This window comes from Ambystoma mexicanum, chromosome 3p (genome assembly GCF_040938575.1).
Source record: "Ambystoma mexicanum isolate Mex_15411 chromosome 3p, UKY_AmexF1_1, whole genome shotgun sequence".
Lineage (NCBI taxonomy): Eukaryota > Metazoa > Chordata > Amphibia > Caudata > Ambystomatidae > Ambystoma > Ambystoma mexicanum.
In genome coordinates, this window is record NC_090925.1 from 646,862,266 (window position 1) to 646,881,388 (window position 19,123).

Genomic DNA, 19,123 nt, shown 5'->3' on the forward strand with positions numbered 1-19,123 from the left:
CTCAGACATGCATTGTGGGCTAAAACATCTCTGGTCATATTGTTATTTTAGTCTTACTGACGGTTCCCTCTGAGGCTGTGGCCAAGATCCTGCAGCCTATTCCCCTTGCAGGCCAGGGATGATAGTTTCTGTTCATAAACATCGATGAGATCGGAGATTCTGAGCCCGTCGCCCTGATCTTTAAGTTCCATGACATCATGCAGCTTGTGGATGAGTGCCTGGATGGTGGGCATTTGGGGGTCTTCGACTGTGGGCTGTGCGGCGGGGACACTGTGTAGGCAGATTGGGTGTGTGCGCAGCTTCTTGCTGCCTCTATGCGTTGTTAACAGCGATGCTTTCCCCCCAATACTAGAGCGGGGATGTCAGGCAGTAGCGCCGCCTCAAAGAGTATCCCGAGGCCAACCTGCACCTGTTCCCGGTGGTCAGAGGTTAAGGTGAAAGAGAGAGGCGCGGCTAGATGTGGATCCTGGAGAATCTTATAGTAACTGGCCTCCATACCGGCCGCTGCCTGCTTAAAGCGACTCAACAAGTCCAAGGTCTTCAGGATGACAGCAGCGGCAGCCTTGCACAGTTCCGCCTCTGACACCTTGGAGTCCAAGTCACTGCAGCCAAAGAGGCGCTCCACCAGCAGCGAGCACCGCTTGGCAGCTAGCTTCTTGGCCACCAGGGGCTCGCAGCGCCTCATCACCGCAAAGAAACAACAGTACCACGATGGCTCCCAGCACCCGCTCACATTGCCGTCCCCGCTGCAAGCCCTCTCCATCCTCGGGTGGCTCAAGGTGCTCCACTATGAATGGCAGCAGAAACTGTACAAAGCGCTCTGCTGAAGCTCGCTCCCGCTCTCCACGGCATCCTCCAATACAGCCTGCAGCAGCTCCAGCGCAGACACCGGACAGTTTGTATCAAGGGGCTGCCCTGCCCTGTGCAGAAGTGCCACCTTCGGAGCCTTGCCGCAGGCGCCTATCCGTGCCCGTGACACCCCAGGCTGCTCCATTAGGGCTTGTCACAGCAGGCGGCATAGCAGGGGCACTTCGCTGAAGGCCAGTAGCAGCTACAGCACTTTGGCTGTGGACTCTGGCTCCCTGCTGTCTAGCAGCCCAAACGCTTGGCCCAGACATGACTGGAACTGCTCGTAGCGTGTGGGGTACTCCGCGATGTGAGGGCTCCCTAGCAGATCTAACACTAACTCCACGGAGTACTGACGTGTGAGCGTACCGCTGCCGTTCACCAGGATGTTGAGGATAAGCTGGAACGTCTGATGGATGTTGCATGCATGGAAGTGCCTGTCATCACCTGCCCCTGCCACCTCCCTTCCGTGGCAGGCACCCGGCTGTCTGGGTTCCCATTGTAGTGGGGACCAGGCCGCCCGCCCTGGCACCTGCATGCTAAGCGGGGTCAAGCAACTACAAGGTGCTGCCCGGCCGGTCCCACACAACACCACCTCCCAGCTTATGCCCATGCTGGAGAGCCCATGTTTATGTGTGTTGTAACGGTGCCGGTGCTCCAGCTCGTTGCTGGGGAGAGCCTGGAGCCGGGCCGCTTCGCAAGCTTGCACTGAGCAATGAAAACACATCCACACATGTCTGTGCTCAGCCTGCGACTGCTTTCCGTTGCCGGAGTCAGTCCCAGCGTTTATTGTACGTCACCACGCAAGCGTGGTGACCTCTATGCAACATTCCTCTTCTTCACCATTAATCAAACAAACACATCTAACTATATACTTGATACACCTAGCACTTACCCCCCACACCTCATCCATTCTCTCTTTTTGCACTTGCACCTTCTGAATGCTCACAAGGCCTAGTAGGTCTGCCTCTATCTTTCATTGTCATAGTTGATTTTCCCTCCCATGTTCCCTCCCTGTTGCCCTGTGGGCACTTTGAAACACAATTTACTTGATGTATAAATGCCTTACAAATGCACAATGAATAAATATTTAAAAAGAAAGTCCTCATTAGTGCACATAGTCACTTAGCTTGTCTGGAGGCTTCAGGAAAGCTATAGGGTGCTATCAGCTGTTCTGCCGCTTCGCCGAGCCTGGATGAGGGCTGGTCGGCTGTGACTCTGCTTGTTGTTGTTCTGGAACTCCATCTTGGGCTGATCTGGGGGTTTAGCACCCCCTCTCCCCCTGGTCAGGGTATCCCATGTTGACTGGGCTACTGTCCGGGTACCACTCTCGTTCTTGACCCTGTTCTCCCTCTGGTGTTTCCCCTTCGGTTGTTTCTCTGTCCTCCATTGGGTCTCTCCCTTCTCTCCACAGTGTCCTGTGAACCTTCATGAACCACGATGCGTTTCTGATGATTACTTTCCCGTTTCGGCTTGCAGTTATCATCATTCCCTCCCATACTGTCATGGTCCATGGCTCAGCCTGAAACACACTTGCCTGCTTGCTCCTTTATGGGTTGCGGAGGACCAGCACTTGGTCCCCCACTTTGGTGTGAGACTTCCTTGCCCGTCGCTTGCTCATTCGACCTTACTCTCTTGTTGTGTGTCCTTTGCTTGTCTATTGACTTGGATTTATTGTTGCGGTGGTGATGTCAGCTTGGGGTGTATTGGTTGATGCGTGAGGGGTCAGCCGATAGTTGCGGAGAAACTGAAATCACTCAAATTCTCTTAGAGCTGCTTCAACCTTTGGCACCCTGAGGACCTTATTGAACGTTCTCATGAAAAGTTCAGCATCAACATTTGCTTGGGGCCATCTCGGCATGATGAGGTGATGTGCTATCTGGAGGTCGTCCATGTATTATGCGAAGTCGGTTTCTTGAAATGGTGGTCCATTGTCACTCTTCAACTGCCTTGGCAGGCCGTGTGTCGCAAACATCTTTTCCAGGGCCGGTATGATGACCTCTGCTGTCGTTGAGTGCACCATTCCGACTTCAGCGAGAGTGCTTGTCCATGGCAACTAAAAGGTACGTCCACTCTTGTACCGTGCAGAAATCAACGCCCACAGAATACCATCGTGATTGGCCTCTCAGAGTGTTTTGTATGGGCTCGGGCATTGGTGGGACATCTGTGGACAGGCATGGGAGACATGCTGTAATGACTTCCTCAATTTTGGTATCAATGTGGCGGAACCATACTTGGTCCCTGATCCTTGCTTTGGTCCATACCATTCCTTGTGACCTTTGTGCACCAGCGCTACTATTCTCCCTTGCAACGGAGGTGGTATCAGGATGCAAACCTCTCTCAGGATGAGGCATTCAGCTGTGATTGACTGTTCATGTTGGACCATAAATGTGCCTGATAGAAACTATCTTGCCACCAGGGTGCCGTTGTGGTTGTTCTGAAGGAACGAGTTCCATGTTCCTCCGAGAATGGCATTTCTTCATCAGGGTGCAACATGGGTCATTGTTCGTGGCCTTGATCAGTTTGGATATGGTCACCGCCTTAGGTTTCGCTGCTTTCACATCTGAGAATATGTGTTCCTCCATCTCTGCTGATTCTGACATCTCGATTTGAGTGGTTGCCCATGGATGTCTGGATAGAAAATCTGCAGGGTTGTCTGCGCCCGGCTTGTACACAAGGTCAAACTTGTATTGCTGCAATTGAAGTAACCATTTTCTCGCACGTTCTGGGGAGGGGGGGGTGGCACAGAGCCCGTGAAAATGGGGATCAATAGTTTGTAGACTTTGAATGTTTCAAACTTCGGCCCATACAGTTAGAGATGAAAGTGTCTACACCACCACCGGACAGCTATTGCCTCTTTTTCAATGTGTGACTAGCGTTGTATATGCCATGGGCTGTGTGTCACCCGCAGCAGTGATTTGCACCAACACTGCCCCTAAACCTACTGGGCTTGCTTTCACATGTAGTTCTACGTTCAGATTGGTGATGTAGCGCGGCCATTGTGGTGCTGGTCGATAGTGCTTCTTTGATGTTGCTAGACACCTCTTGACACCGTGCGTCCCATTGCCATTTTGTGCTTGATTTGGTCAGGGCCTTTAGTGTCTCAAATAAGGTGGCCAGGCTGTTGATGAACCTCCCTCAGTATGTGGCCATCCCCAAGAAACTGAGGACTTCGGTGGGTATCGTGGGTGGCGCTACTTCCTTAATGTCAACCACTTTCAACGGGTCTGCTGACACGCCCTTACTATTGAAGATGTATCCAAAAAACTTTGAGTTCCTCCTTGAGTAACTCACACTTGTCTCTGTGTATAGTCAGGCCACCCTTTCCAACCTTTCGAGAACGACTGCCAACCTAACCACATGCTTGACCTTGTCCTTTGCATGTACTAGGATGTCACCGTTGACATTGAGGACTCCAGAGTGGTCTTTCAGGACAGTGTAAATAGTTGGTTGGAATACCTCTGCAGCAGACAATATCCCAAAATGTAACCTCTTGTACCTCCTCAGCCCCAGGTGCATTGAGAACGTGGTTCTGTATTGTGAATCTCTGTGTAATTTCATTTGGTGATAGCCTACCTTCGGGTCTATTTTGGAGAGCATTTTGGACCCTGTGAGGTCAGCAATTATGCCGTTGAGGGTTGGAGTGATATTTCTTTCCCGGATCATAGCTGCATTGGGGAGGTGCATGTCTATGCATATTCTGATTTGTCTGGGCTGCTTTGGTTTTTTCGTCACTACCATTGGGGAGACCCATGGCGTAGGTCCTGTCACTTCCTATATGATTCCTGCCTTTTCTAGGTTTCATAGCTCTTTGGCTACTAGGACCCTCATGTGGAAGGGTGTTCACCGGTCCTGCACTGCTTGTGGCTGTATTTTATGGGTCAATGCGTAGCTTTATAACTCTGCCTTTAAGGCATCCTATCCCTTCAAATAGCAAGGGATGTTATGACAGGAGCTCTTGGATTTAATTTCGTTTGAGATGTCGCACATGAACTTGACCAGTCCCAGATATTCTGCTGCATCCCAGCTAAGTAGGCACTCAATCCCAGTGTCCACAACGTACATTTTTTAATGGATCGTCAATCCTCCTGCCCTGCTGAGTGTGATGCAGAACTGCCCAACTACTAGGAGTGTGTTTCAGTTTCTATCAGAGATCGATTGTGCATATAGTGTCAATGGGCATCACATTTTCAAAGGCCCCAGTGTCGATTGTCATTGTGACTTCCCAATCCGCTACCATAATGCTGCAGCAGGGTCTCTTCTTCTTTTTCTCTATCTTGTTCACTTGCACAAGTGTGGATATCAGGTGTACCTTCCCCTTCTTCTTCTTGGTCTGGTGGTCTGCAATGGTGGCCATCATCCTGTTCCCTTCACCTTCTTACTCCGCCGACGTGGAGTTATTCTCAACCTTGACCTCACACGCCTTTGCCAGCTTTCTGTCCCTGGGGGTCGGTTTCCTCGTGGGGGCCCTTTGGCCAATGGGGTTGCTTGAGGATCGGCAGACCTTCGCATAATGGTCCAGGCAGCCGCATGCGCTGCCTGTGGTACCTTGTGCCGGGTAGTCGTACCTGGCATGTTGTTGTCCACCACAACACCAGCAGTCACAGGGTCCTGGGTCGCCATCCAGGAGTGCGAGCAGGGCCATGGTCTTCCCTCCAAGGTGGCGGTCGGTCAATAACTGCCTCAATTGTCGGTGCTGGTGATACCTGTAGCCTTTGGAGTGTGGTGTTCATGTGTGCCACCCGGGCTTGCAAGAGGTCTCTCTGTCAGCCATATTCTAGGATACCGGATAGACGAATGCCTTTTTCACTCAGTATAATCCTTCTCATCTTTTCTTAAAACATCCCATTATTGATTTGTCATCTGATTTCTTTGTTGACATTCTCAAACTCGCAATACAGTGCCAATCGCCACAGTCAGGTATGATATTTCATAGTCTGGGTTGAGTTGAAGCATGAACTTATGTGTGATGGTGTCTTTTGCTGATTTGTACACATCGTCAGTGTCTGGGGCTTGTGGGAGTGAGTTGAAGATGTGTAGTGTGTCATCTCCATCACTTAGCAATAAGTGCTGGATTTGACACATAGGCGTGACAATAGCTTTGCAGTCCATGGCCATCTCAAACCTTTGAATCTATAGTGCCCACCTGGACCCCACCGATGACGGTTCCATGTAGGGGTCAAACAGGGCCATGGGCACCCGACCCCCCCCATGGCATTGCATGTGCGCATAGGGGCTGCGGCTAAAATTTGGCGCCAGTTGGGTACGGGTCGCTGTGGCCGGGGTGGCAGCCATTTGGACTCACGTGGTGTCAGTGGCCACGCGTCATTGATGGCGTAGTACTCTGTTCACCCACCTTGTTGGTGAGCGGCTTCAGTGTGTGCTTTGCTTCTTGTGTTGTCCCACACAAGTGCTCTGAATTGTCCTGCTGTTCCTGTTTGGGTCCTGTCTGTATCTTCACTGGCCTTAGGCTTGGCTGAGGTGGTGCTGATGTGAATGCCACACCTGGGTTGCAGGTCGTGTACATGGAAAGTCCGAGAAGAAAAGAGGAATATATATATATATATATATTTATTTTTTTCTTTGTAGTGCACCTGTTATTTTTTTTCCAGGCTGCTGCTGTGTCCCACTTCTCATCACCAGTGTCGTAACAGTGCCAGCGCTCCAGCTCGTCGCTGGGGAGAGCCTGGGGCCGGTACATGCGCTTGCAATGCGCAATGAAAACACATTCACACGTGTCTAGGCTCAGCCCACAACTGCCTTATGTTGCCGGAGGGCTTCCCAGCGTCTATACAACAACATGGAAGTGTCACCTTCACAGTGTGCTATTTTCCTTGGATTTTTTTGTTCAACTTTGTAGAAAAACATAGATGCAGTCCTAATTTTTTAATCCACTTAGTTTAGTGCATTGGCCAGTGATCGAAGTGTACGAAAAGAAGTAGTGGAACGATGTTCCCTGCTGGCCTGCCCCTGCTCCCCACAAATCCCATAGCCACGTCCCACCCACGCGCAATCCAAACCCCCAAACAAACACACCTGCTTTTTAATGGAATTTTCAGTGCACTGAAGTGCAAGTTTCATCTTCTTTTATTTTGAAACTAAATCATTCCAGAACGGTTTCTTTTAAATTTAAATGTATGGGAACAGTAAAACAAAATGTATTTAAAAAGGAGAGGAGCACCGCTCCCGCCCACTTCGACCACTGGCATTGCCTCTGGAGGAAATGCATTCTCTCTGGTGCTCATTTCTCCTCTAAAAGTGCTTCATGCTTGCTTTGCCTTTCAAAATTCTATTATCTCCTCTATATGGCCTGGTTCACTTATGAAGGGCAGCTATTTCACAGAAAATGTAAGTAAATGATTTGCTAGAACGCTTTGGGGATGGAGCGATATATCCTGGGGGATGAGTCCCCGGAGGATATGTTACATCCCGTCCCCCATGTGAACCAAAGCTATACCAATCATTTGTACCACATGCACAATGCATATTTCGGTGGGAGGCTTGGTAAGTTTACTTGCAATGAAAATTCATGTTTGTGTCAAATTGTTGTCTGCACAGGTGTATCATTTGGAAACACAAAAGCTAGATTCACAATACCAAAATTGTGTGATCCAGGGCAAATCAATTTGGCTCTCTGTGACACAGTCCACGGACGTGTGGACATTAGGTGTGCTTAACACTGTGACCACCTTAAGAAGTGCTGTAGAAAACTAAACTACACCACACTGCCGCGCTGGCACTGTTTTCATTATGTCAGGGGAAGGGGTTGGGAAAGGTTCATTTCCTTCCCTCTTGCCACTGCAAACAGCCCCCCACATACGCGTATCTGATCCACCGCACTCGTGTCTCCCCTCTTCTGGGCCGCCTGCTTCCTGTTCCTGCATTCGGCCATTTAGGCGGCGTTTCTTTGTTAAAGGCTACCCAGAAAACCCTGCTCTAAAGACGGAATACTCCAGAGATGCAGACCTGGAAGTGAATGGACACCACAGTGAACAGGGATAGACAAAAATCAACACTAAAGCTTTCTTCAATGTGCTTTAGGAAATGTACAAAAAAACTAGACCGCAAACAGCTCCATTAGAAACTATTTGGAAATAAAGTGGAATTACCAGCTGGACAGTGTGCCTCCAAATAAAACATTTAAAAAAAGCTGAGGCAGAAGTGACTGGTTTCAACATGAGTGCCTAGTTCCATGCCAGCTGCAAATAAGTCATGCCAGTAAACTTCTGGAATTACTTCTACTGAACCCGGTTGAAACACAGTGGTTTTAATAATGGAATTTACCTGATACCTTCCGTGATATGAATACAGGAGATAGAGAGGCGTCTGTGAGCCACTAGCTCCATTAGAAACCGTTTGGAAATAATGTGGCTTTTATAGCAGCACTCCAGGCTTTCAGGTGAGAAGCATCGGGCAGCAGAATCCATTCACTGCAAGGCTGCAAGGAACTGTTGGTCTGCTTCCACATAATCCAGGCGCTGACACTTCATTTGACAAGCAGATAGCCCATAAAAATGGCAGCAAATAAATAGTCACCATCACCAAATGTTTATCTTTTAAATATTTTTTTATTTTATTTTATTGACATGGTTGAAAGTATAACCTTTCAATATACGTAAAACAAACATAAAGAATTTCTTTTTTTAAAACATTGGATTCAAAAAACAAATGCAGTTTCTGCCCGTCAGTAAATAAGTATAACAATATTAAAAGCTGTTTTACATTATCAAAACAAGAGAAAGAAGAAGTAATAACATAACATTATATTTAGGTTATCATCATAAAAAATAATTAATAAAACACTTGAGTGAGACACATGATGTTTGGATCAAAAGGTGTATGATAGAATTACTGATGAAACACATCAGATTTGAAGTTATCTATTTCAAAAAATGTTAACCAATAGGAGATTAGAAAAGTAAAAAATTACTAAGCATCAAAATAATACATCAATAACCAGATTGTTTTTTGAACAGTAAATTATCATTGAGCAGTCAATTCAGTGTAACAATGCATAATCAGAAAAAAACAAAGGCTAACCCAAGCATGGTGATAAAAAATAAAAATTAACATTTCATAGCTGCGATGCTGACACTAACATGATCACCATTTAGAATCTTGAACCACAAATCCTCGGATGGTAAATTGACATATTCAATGAGCGAAGGAAATCACTGCGTCTCTGAGATAAGGTGGGACAAATTACTAACAAATGTTTTAAGGTTTCAGGTTCATTCCACTTTTGAAGAATCGATATGATTGATGTTCTCTGGTAACAGCCTTCCCACAATACAAAACCTCTCTTGTGAGCCAAAGGTTCAGACAAAAGCATAAAAATAGATTATTATAGGCTCAATAAGGGAATCTAACAAGATAGGGTTCAGGTTCTGAAAGGTTTTTGATTCTATAGTTGCCGCAAGCAAAGTGCTGAGGAAGCATGCACTTTTGTTGGGCGAGTATCCAATCGTACCGCCATAGTTTGATTTTGGCAGAAAAAGGGTTCGTCGTCAATAGCTGTATTAAAATGTCGGCAGCTTCCAAGATTTCAATCAGATGTTGCTTCCTTGGTTGCACAAAATGATCCTTTGCAGTTTTAACTTCAGAAGCTAGGCCAAACAACAGCGATTCCGCCAACAGATGCTTTCTTAATAGAATACACAGCTTCCACACATAGGAAGTTCCGAGAGAAAGACACTCCAGTTCATTTCTGATAAGGCACATGGGTTGACCGGCTGGCAAACAAAGCACCTGCTTCCAGAAGAGGCCTTCCACATGTAACCTGAAAGCCATCTTTTTCCACAACCTTATTTCTGCGCCATAAACCAAAATTGGGACGACCTTCTGTTTGTAATACGTTATCAATGGGGAAAAAGTAAAATGTCCATACTTGCGATGGATTATGCAGGCCTGAACGACAGATGTTTGTATCTTCTTCCTTAGCTCCAAACGGTAAGGCAAGTCAGAAGGGTGATTCTTGGTGTAAAGAACAAGATATCGATATTCAGTTACCGCTTCTAGACTGGAGCTATGCAGTAGGCATTTATATGAGCAATGTCTAATATGATAAGGAGTCGCATAGATCATAACCTTGGTTTTGGTCAAGTTGATTGTGAGCTGATTAGTCTCAGTACATTCTTGAATGGTGGATAGCACAGGATCAACGCTCTGGTCCACGCAGAGGAGCAGAGGTTTGAATCCCAGATCTCTGCTTAAAAACCACACTCAGGTATTAAGCACTAAATCATCTGCATAAAGTAGCCATGGAATGGCACAATTGCCAATTTTGGGAGGATCAGAAACAACCTTATTTAGATGTAGGTTCAAATCAGAGATGAAGAAGTTAAAAAGCGCTGAGACTGGAATGCAGCCTTGCTTCAGGCCTCTGTGTTTAGGAATAGGCGCTCATAATTTTCCATCTAGCCTTAAACGAATTTGAACAGAGGTGTTGGAATGGAGCTGAGAAACTAGGGTGTAGACATGATTAGGGCAAGCAGCTTCGGCCAGTTTGTCCATTAGCAATTCGCAAGACACATTATCAAAGGCGCTCTTTAAGTCCACAAAAGCCATGTATATTGGGTGATTCATTTGTTTCCCATTTGTTTTGATGGCAGTCATGGTCATCAAAATCATGGCTGTGCCCAACCCTGCTACAAAGCCTGTTTGAAATTTGTCATGTAAATGTTGTTCAGTCATCCAACAATTGAAATCACGTAAAATCAGGCAAAGAGTTTCCCCAGAGCATCCAGGAGAGCTATGGGTCGATAGCTCTCAGGGAGCTCACGATTGCCCTTCTTGAAAATTGGGACTATAACAGATTTCTGCCAAGATGGTGGAATCTGGTGACATTTATCAAGATTAAGGTACTTTTTCTGTAATATATCAGCCCAGAATTCAGGATGGGTCTTCAGCATAACATTGATGAGCCCATCAGGTCCAGGAGCTCTGCAAGAGCTTAGTTTTGTAATATAAAATAGAATGTCACTTCTTTCAAATTGAATCTTAATGTCCGTGGACATGTAGTTCGAGACTAGAGCGCATTGAGATTTGGGTGCTCGAGCATAAAGGATCTGTAAGTACTGAATCCAGTTTTGTTCTTGCACTGCATTGATCTATAAAGAAGTCTGAGAATCATGGCTCGCCTGATTTAACAGATTCAAAATAGAGGCAGTATTGTTAGAGGCCAGGGTGTGCAGCATGTGCTCAGCATCTTTCTGAATGATCAGAGCTTTGCGTGATTTGAGCCAATTCCTATACTGAGGCGTAAGCTGTTTGGTTCTGATGGTTCTAAGTTCAAGGGGCAGCCCTATCACATTTCTAAGGCTCGTACGCAAATCAGTTTTCGTGTTGCGCAATTCCTGATCATAAAGGTGTTTGTGCCTGTAGACTTGTTTAGCTGGCATAGATGGCTATTCTATAAATAATTGCAAGGTTGATACATACGTGCCATCTGTCTTGGCCAATTTGAAAGTAGACAGATGGTCATGATTTTGCAGGAGTGAGTGAAGATGAATTAGTGATGAAGGTGTCTATCTAAATCTGTTTTCACCCCAGGGACAGTGAGGGTTGATTTATAGTATTGCGGTGCAGATGAGGGGCAGGACATCTATCAGGTCAGGGATAATAACTCATGCTCGCTATGTTTTTGCGGCACTATTTGGAAATGTTCTACAAGTGCAAACAAGTTCCTGGTAGTAAATATTAAATCAATGATTGCTGATTGGTGGTGTCTCCTCCAAGTACCCTGAGGTGGTAAATCGCCATTAATTGCTCCATTAACCATAAGAAAAACTGCTGCCCTTCCATTGAGAATAACCAGCGTTGTACAAGTGGATTGATTTTGCATGGTTCTCCAGGGAGGCAATTCAGGTTAAGATCACCTAGAATAACAACATGATCAATGGAGCGCTCATTCATAATGAGATCTAAGATGAATGTCAAACTGTAAAAGAAGCGCTCAGACTCAATGTTGGAATGATTCCAATACACATTGATAAGGGCAATAACTTCACATGGTGTTTTAATTCTAACAATCTGAGTATGCATGTCTGGAGTCGCCCACGGAACTAATTGCAGGCCTTTTGAGGCTTTAACAGCGACTAGTAGACCAGCCATCGGTTGACCCTTGACCTAAACCTTAGCAGGGAGCAAGGAGATTACATGATCATCCCATACCGGGGATCAGCTAGACAAGTTTCTGGAAGTGCTGTGATGTCAAACTCACCAAGTTAATGAGAAGTAGAGCTTAAGAAGTGGTGGAGACCCCTATTATGCCAGCTAGCAAGTCTACAGTGAGATTGTTGCATGGGTATGGGTTGCTAGTTTTTGCCAGGGCCTCGTAGTTGCATGCTGCATGACAGTTTATGAAATGGTTCGATATGCCGAAGAGTCTCAAAGGCACCTTGAGAGCAAGTGATCCTTAAAGGCATGTTTCCTGGTGTATTCAATGTCAGAGCCAAAGACCACAACGTCTCTGATATCTTAGAAATAAGCAGTTGTTGATCCTGTGAAAGGATATATCCCAGTTCGAGCAAATGCGCTCTTGTTTGACATAAGATGTTCCTAACAACTGCGGATTGAATCCACAGGCGAACTGCCATGAGATCACTTTTGTGGAGAAATTCCACCAGTGTTATATCAGAAGAAGATACATCGTCTAGCGATTCAACATCACTAACGATGTTAAACACACTGGTCCTACTGAGATCATAAACTGGAAACAAGCCACCCCAATACTGAAGGATCAGTCTATGAAATTGTGAGAACGAGGAAATCACCTCATTCTTCTCATGGAATATTTTTGATTGATATTATGACTGCTCAGGGCAATGCCCAGACCCTGACAAGGGAATTGATCTCCTGCCCCAAGTTAGGGGGCAGATGCAAAATTGCAAAATTAGAATCAGGATGAGGTTGTCGGGTGGACTTTTCAATGGTTCTATAACTGGTGCTTGTTTCCATGAATGTGTGTCCAGAGAAGAGAAAGTGCCATGTTGGGCAAGGGTTTTTAGCGAGCTCAAGGCGCCTCTGCTCGAGTGTAAGGAAATCACAAGCTCGAGGAACTAACGACTCAATGTTATTAGTAACTCGTTCTTGAAACGAGGAGACGGTTGAAGAGATTTGCAGGAGATCAAATATCTTGTTCTGGTGTTCCACTGCATGCACCAGGGCATCAAGAGGCTCATAAGAGAGTTCATCAAAAGAGACAGCGTTAGACGCTGAGATTTCAGGGTTGAGCATCAGGAGCTCTCTTCACTCGAGCAAGGGCTGCATATTTTTTGGTAATGGCATTAGTAGCTAAATGTTTGTGCTTGCTAGGCATTGTGAGCGATCAAAGGAATTTGTGAGGAAGTGGAGAGGGACTTCATGTTTTTAGTTTATTGCGAGGATCCTCTGATTTAGCATCCAAATTCGGCCGTGAGAAGATAGTAAAAGTTGGCTTAGAAAGTGGGGAGCAAACCAGAGGAGCCTTGGTCAGATCAGCTTCACAACTCAGATTTGGAGAGTCAAGTTGTCGGTGTATAGGTGTGTCAGTAGGACTGGTCGCAGACATAACATTAATGATGTGTTAAGCATGCAAATTGTTCAAAGGAGACGGTTTACTCTTGATTTGTATTGATTTTGGCATGAGAAAATTACGACCCTGGTGCTGTTCATGCTGAGTCATCAACAAAGCGGTTTGGCTGTCGACCTTGGTGTCAAGTTTCTTAAACAACTTGGTTAGCAAAACATGTGCAGTGTTCATAGTCATGAGCATTTTCTCTATTAGGTGTGTGGGGGAAACTTCAGACGAAATTGGTTTCCAAAGGAAATAGAAAGATCTAATGAAGAGCATCAGGGTGTATCTGGAAACATAATAGGTGATTGGGATGAGTTATTCGGGCGAGGGCAAGGGATTTGAATGGGAAACATAAAATGAGATATTGCGATTGGACAAGGAGCTGAGGGACCACGGCGCCTATTGCAGCGATTACAGGATGTATGATGTCAGACAGAGGAAGCACAGTGCTGAGTGCAGCATCATTTAACAAAGTAGAACCGAGGAAGGGGGTATTGTGTACTTGAGCTCAGACCACAATGTTCGGTAGCGCGATCGTCTCAGTGGAATCTGTCAGTGCTGTTTGTTGATGGAATTTCAAAAGGGAGAGTTACACTCTAATGCCTGCAGCTACAACTGAGTCAGGAGGAGTTGAGGGATCAATCAGCGTGCCATCGCCCGCATCATTCGTTTGAACGCAGCTCAATGCTGCATTAGCCGAAGGAGCCTGCATGGCAGCTACAGCTGGGGCCTTCTGGATATGCTATGAATTGCAGAAAGATCTGATGTTAGTAGTCAGAAACTGGGAACGAAGCCGTGAGGATGCAGTTTTAACACGAGAGGAGCTTGCAGGATTAGCTGTTCGTATCTGGGTACGTTTGCTGAGCTGAATTAGCTTAGTAAGTTCTCTTTTGGTAGCGTGACCAGACGTCCGGGTTTTCCCGGGACAGTCCGGGGAATTCACCCGACGTCCCGGGTTCCCGGGAGTTTTTTAAGTTTATAAACCCCGTCCGGGGTTTGCCTACGGACCATTTTTTTCCCCTTTTTTTGCCGGGACCCGATTTCGAAATTCCGAATCGGGTCCCGGCGCAACTTTTCCACTGCGAATGGGGGTGTGTAATGCTTTTCACACACCCCATTTCCTCCCTCTTCCCCTCCCGGTGCTCTCCTCCAATGAGAGGAGTGTGCCTTTTAGCACACCCCCTCCCTGCCCCACGCAATGGCCCAATGAAACAGCAGTAAGACTAAAGTCGTATGTGTATTTTATTTAGTCCTACTTCTATTTCCATGGCCGTCCCGGGTTTTTTTTTTTTTGAAAATCTGGTCACCCTATCTTTTGGCAGGCATAGCTGTCTTAAGAGTGTAATTGCCCACCATAAAGGGCTGCTGGCGAGAACACTACCACCAGGCTAATAGTTAACGAAAACATAATTGCAGCAGTGTAATTAAATACATGCTGTTAGGTTATGGTCACATTCACCAGCTCACCAGCGCAACAGTGAAAGAACACTCGACCGCACTCCAGAAACGTGCCCGCACAAATGCGCGTGACCCTCAGCTTTTAAAATGAAAAACCGGAAGTTGAGGAGTGGAGCTTATCGTTACTGCTTTTTACAAATCTTTTGCCAATATCTACACAGAGACATAGATATATTGTATTAAATTATAGTCATGATTGCAAAGAATAAAAATAGATATGTAAGTCCAAAAGCAGCGTACCATCCAAAGGGTGCAATAAAGGTCCGTTGACAGTCCAATGCAGTCAAAGTGTGGAGGGGCGGAGCTTATCGTTATCCGCTTTTTAGAAATCTTTTGCCAATAGCATCCAAGGGTGCAATATAGGTCTGTTGAAGGTCCAATGCAGTCCGGTCTGGTCCAACAACACTCGACCGCACTCCACAAACACACGGATTGCACACGGAGCATGCATATAGTCATAGCCTTAAACATAAGTCCGCCAAAAAAGCGTGGATCTTTATAATTGGTTATTCATAATGCACTTAATACTCAGCGATGTCTAAGCGCTGACACAGGGTTGGAAACTGTGTTGTTCCATGTCGTTTTGCTTTCAAAGCAAGCACATTACCCATGAGCTAGCCTCCCGAGACATGAGAAGTCTATACATGAGTAATCTTTCACTTTCCAAATGCGTTGCTTGCGAGGCATAACATTTCATATCTCTGCACTTTGTAAACAGTTGTGTTCCTGTTTTAATAAGTGTTTCTTTATTTCTTGATTTCAGTCTTTCAAAGGTCATTTGTTTTAAATGCAGAGTAAAGATTACCCCCTGCGCTGGGAGTATTAATTCTATTAAAGACTAGAAGGCGAGCATTATGCTTCAACTTCTTTGTTTACTACCCTTCAGCAGTTTCAACAAACTATATCAAACAACAACAGAGAAATGTCCATATGACTTTCACTTTTAAAACTACAAATCCCAAAGTCTCTGTAGTCCTTCTCTCCCCAGCTCAGCTATGACCACATCCTGTCCCTGAGCTCCTCCTCTCTTTTACGTGCTCTGAATGTCTTGTAACCAAAACTTTCTTGTCCCGCCAACCGATCAAGGACTTCTTAAACTCCAACACAATAACTTCACAATGGCTGAACTCTCGCCTTCCTTCCTAGTCCATTCCCTCAATTGTTCTTCTGCTCTTCCCCTAGGGAAAACATAAATATAACATCAGGGTGGAATCTAGTTTGTCATCATATCTATACACAATTTACATACAATATGATTATCAAACAGTCGTGGGTGGGAACTAATGCTCGCCTCCTAGTCTTTAATAGAATTAATACTCCCTGCGCATCTGGCAGGGGTAATCTTTATTCAATGACAAGACTGGAGGCGAGCATTATGCTTGTTCAAAGCTGTCCCAACACTGCACTCGCTATACTCTCAGTTGGTTTAAAATAAAATTCTCTGAAGGTAGATCATTCGCCCAGTCTGCTGCTGCCATAATATCTTGTAAAGGAACCCCTGTCCTACAAGCTGTTGCGCTGGTGAGCTGGTGAATGTGACCATAACCTAACAGCATATATTTAATTACACTGCTGCAATTATGTTTTCGTTAACTATTAGCTTGGTGGTAGTGTTCTCGCCAGCACCTCTTTATGGTGGCCAATTACACTCTTAAGACAGCTATGCCTGCCCCTCTCACTGAATGCACCCCATACTGCTGCAAATCAATACATGCTGCTAGCATTACTTCCCTGACCCATCTCGCTATGGTGGCTGTCTTCACCACCTGAAAAGGCTTCCTGCACGCTATTAGCAACTGATTATAACTTGACGCTCTATTCTCCGCCGTCCTGGCCTCGTATTCTTTGATGCAACTAGCTACGCACCATTTGGCATTATTTGGAAAATAGGGATAGTGCACTGTGGTTGTGCTCGATTTAGTCCTCTGTACCACCGCAAAGGTCACTCCTTCTGGCCCAAAAGTCCTTCTATTAACTTCTAATGCTTTAATATCCAATACTCTCTTACAGGATATGAGACATAAAAGCATTGCTAGTTTGCCCGATAGCTGTTTGAGAGACAAATATCTATTACTCGGCCAGCTTTCTAATAATCTCAATACTCTCGTCACGTCCCACAAAACTGTATATTTGGGGGCTGGTGGCGCTTTAAACTTAGCCCCTCTAATGAGCCTACAGACTGCTGGGTGTTCACCTGCTGACACTTCTTCAATCGGTACGTGACCTGCGGAAATCGCTGATCTGTACACTCCTATAGTGCGAAATGCTTTCCCATCTTGCAGCAGCTGTGCTAGAAAGTTTAGTATGGCTACTATAGGTGCAGAAATGGGAAGAAAACCTCTCCCTCTACACCAATTCGTCCACCTGGCCCAAGACGCGTCGAAGCTCCTCCTAGTTGATGGAGCCCAGGATTCGGCAATAAGTTCCGCTGCCTGCATCAAAATGCCTGGCAGTTCCCATCGTCTCCTGATATCATGCACACGATGAGCGGGAGTGTCCCTCTCACTCTCAGAGGATGACACTGCCCAGCTGGGTCCGTGAGCAGTCGCTCTCCTTCCGGGAGGACTCTCGGCAGATCTATCAAACGTTCTATCAGCGTCGGGAACCACACCTGAGCTTTCCACAAAGGTGCTACTAATACCAGCTCCGCTCTCTCCCTCCGACACTTCACCAGCACTCTGCTCAGCATCATAAACGGAGGGAATGCGTAATGCATGCGGCCTGCCCATTCTTGCAGGAATGCATCTGTACGTTTTGCGTCTGGATCTAACCCCCAGCTGAAATAGCTAGGTATCTGAGATTTGAGGTGAGACACAAACAAATCTGTGTGTAATGGACCCCATTTCTGATCCAAAATCTGAAACACTGCTGGATCCAGCCTCCAACCGCTGGAGTCCATGAGGTACCGAGAGTTCCAATCTGCTACTACATTCAGTGCTCCGGGCAAGTACTCCGCTGTCACTGATGTCCCTGTCCTCAGGAAGTAATGCCAGAAGTCCTTCGCTAGCTCGGCTAGCATCCTGGACTTTGTCCCTGCTAAGTGGTTTATATAACGAACTGCCGAAATGTTGTCCATCTTTAGCAGGACACAAGACTTCACTTTGTCTCTTGTGAACATCTTTATCGTTAAAGAGCCTGCTAGAAGCTCTAGGCAGTTTATGTGCAGACTCAGCTCCTCTGCGCTCCATTTTCCTCCAGTCTGCAATTCTCCGCACCAAGCTCCCCATCCTAGACGACTGGCGTCCGACTCTATCACGAGGTCCGGCCGATCCCCGAATATGGCACGCCCATTCCAGGCGTCCATATTCTGCAACCACCATTCCAGTTCCGTGATATATTCCTAATCTAGTGGTATCGATTGATGATATCTCAACCCTTGTTGCAGGTGTCTTATCTTCAATCTTTGTAAGGCTCGATAGTGTAAGGACCTGGAAAAATGGCTTTTATGGAGGCTGCTAGAAGGCTCACTATTCTCGCTAGAACTCTCCGAGAAATCACTTTCTTCGAAAGCATGCTCTGATCTCTCTCTTGATATCTCGTACCTTCCTTGCTGGCAGTTCCAGTGTGGCTTGTAACGCTCACCTGATTCCCGCAGAGGCGCCGGTCTTGACTGGGTGAATGCTGTATCTTCAAAGGTGATGTGTAACACACGGTTGGCTCTTTGGGCTGGACCTCTGTGCACTGTATGTCTGACTCGAAGAGTAAGATGTCTGCAGATAGAAAATATGGGATTAATGAACTGGGGTTATTGGGTGCCTCTCTCCTCTTCCCTTTCTCTTCTCCTGTAGAACCCCAAAGGTTAACGCCCTCACCTTAGGTAAATGAACACCGAGCTCTCCATCTGCCTCGGGGCAGGGTGCCGTAACCAGTTTCTTCACTGGATAAGGGTGCAGGCCTCTTGACCTCAGAGGACTGCTGGCCGTCGTTAACTGCACGAACGGTAAGTTCTGGGCACTTCAAATGTCTTAAAAGTCTTTTGTAATGATATCTCTTGTTTTGCAGGGTTCCGGCGATGGCGGATGGCGGGCTGAAGAGAATTGAGGATCGAACCCGCGTGAGGAATAGAAGCGCCTGGAAGCACGTAAGTAAGCGCTTGTAGCCTGCTTCACGATGCGCACTAACTGTCCCTTTTATCTTGCAGGTACAAGTTCGGAGCTTTAGAGAAGCTGAAGGGTGCTGGAATACCCACTGGATTCGGCGTGGGAAGGAGTAATGGCACGTGAGTAATAAAGTTGCCCAATGTCTTTAAACGCACCTTCTTTT

General features: G+C 46.3%; 1 protein-coding gene and 1 pseudogene across 5 annotated transcripts in view; one reads left to right on the forward strand and one right to left on the reverse strand.

The window, feature by feature from the left end:
* HTR4 (5-hydroxytryptamine receptor 4) overlaps positions 1–19,123 on the forward strand; it is a 1,746,991-nt gene that overhangs the window by 361,763 nt on the left and 1,366,105 nt on the right. The window lies entirely within an intron of this gene.
* On the reverse strand, positions 54–1,573 carry LOC138579937 (protein CIP2A homolog pseudogene; annotated as a pseudogene).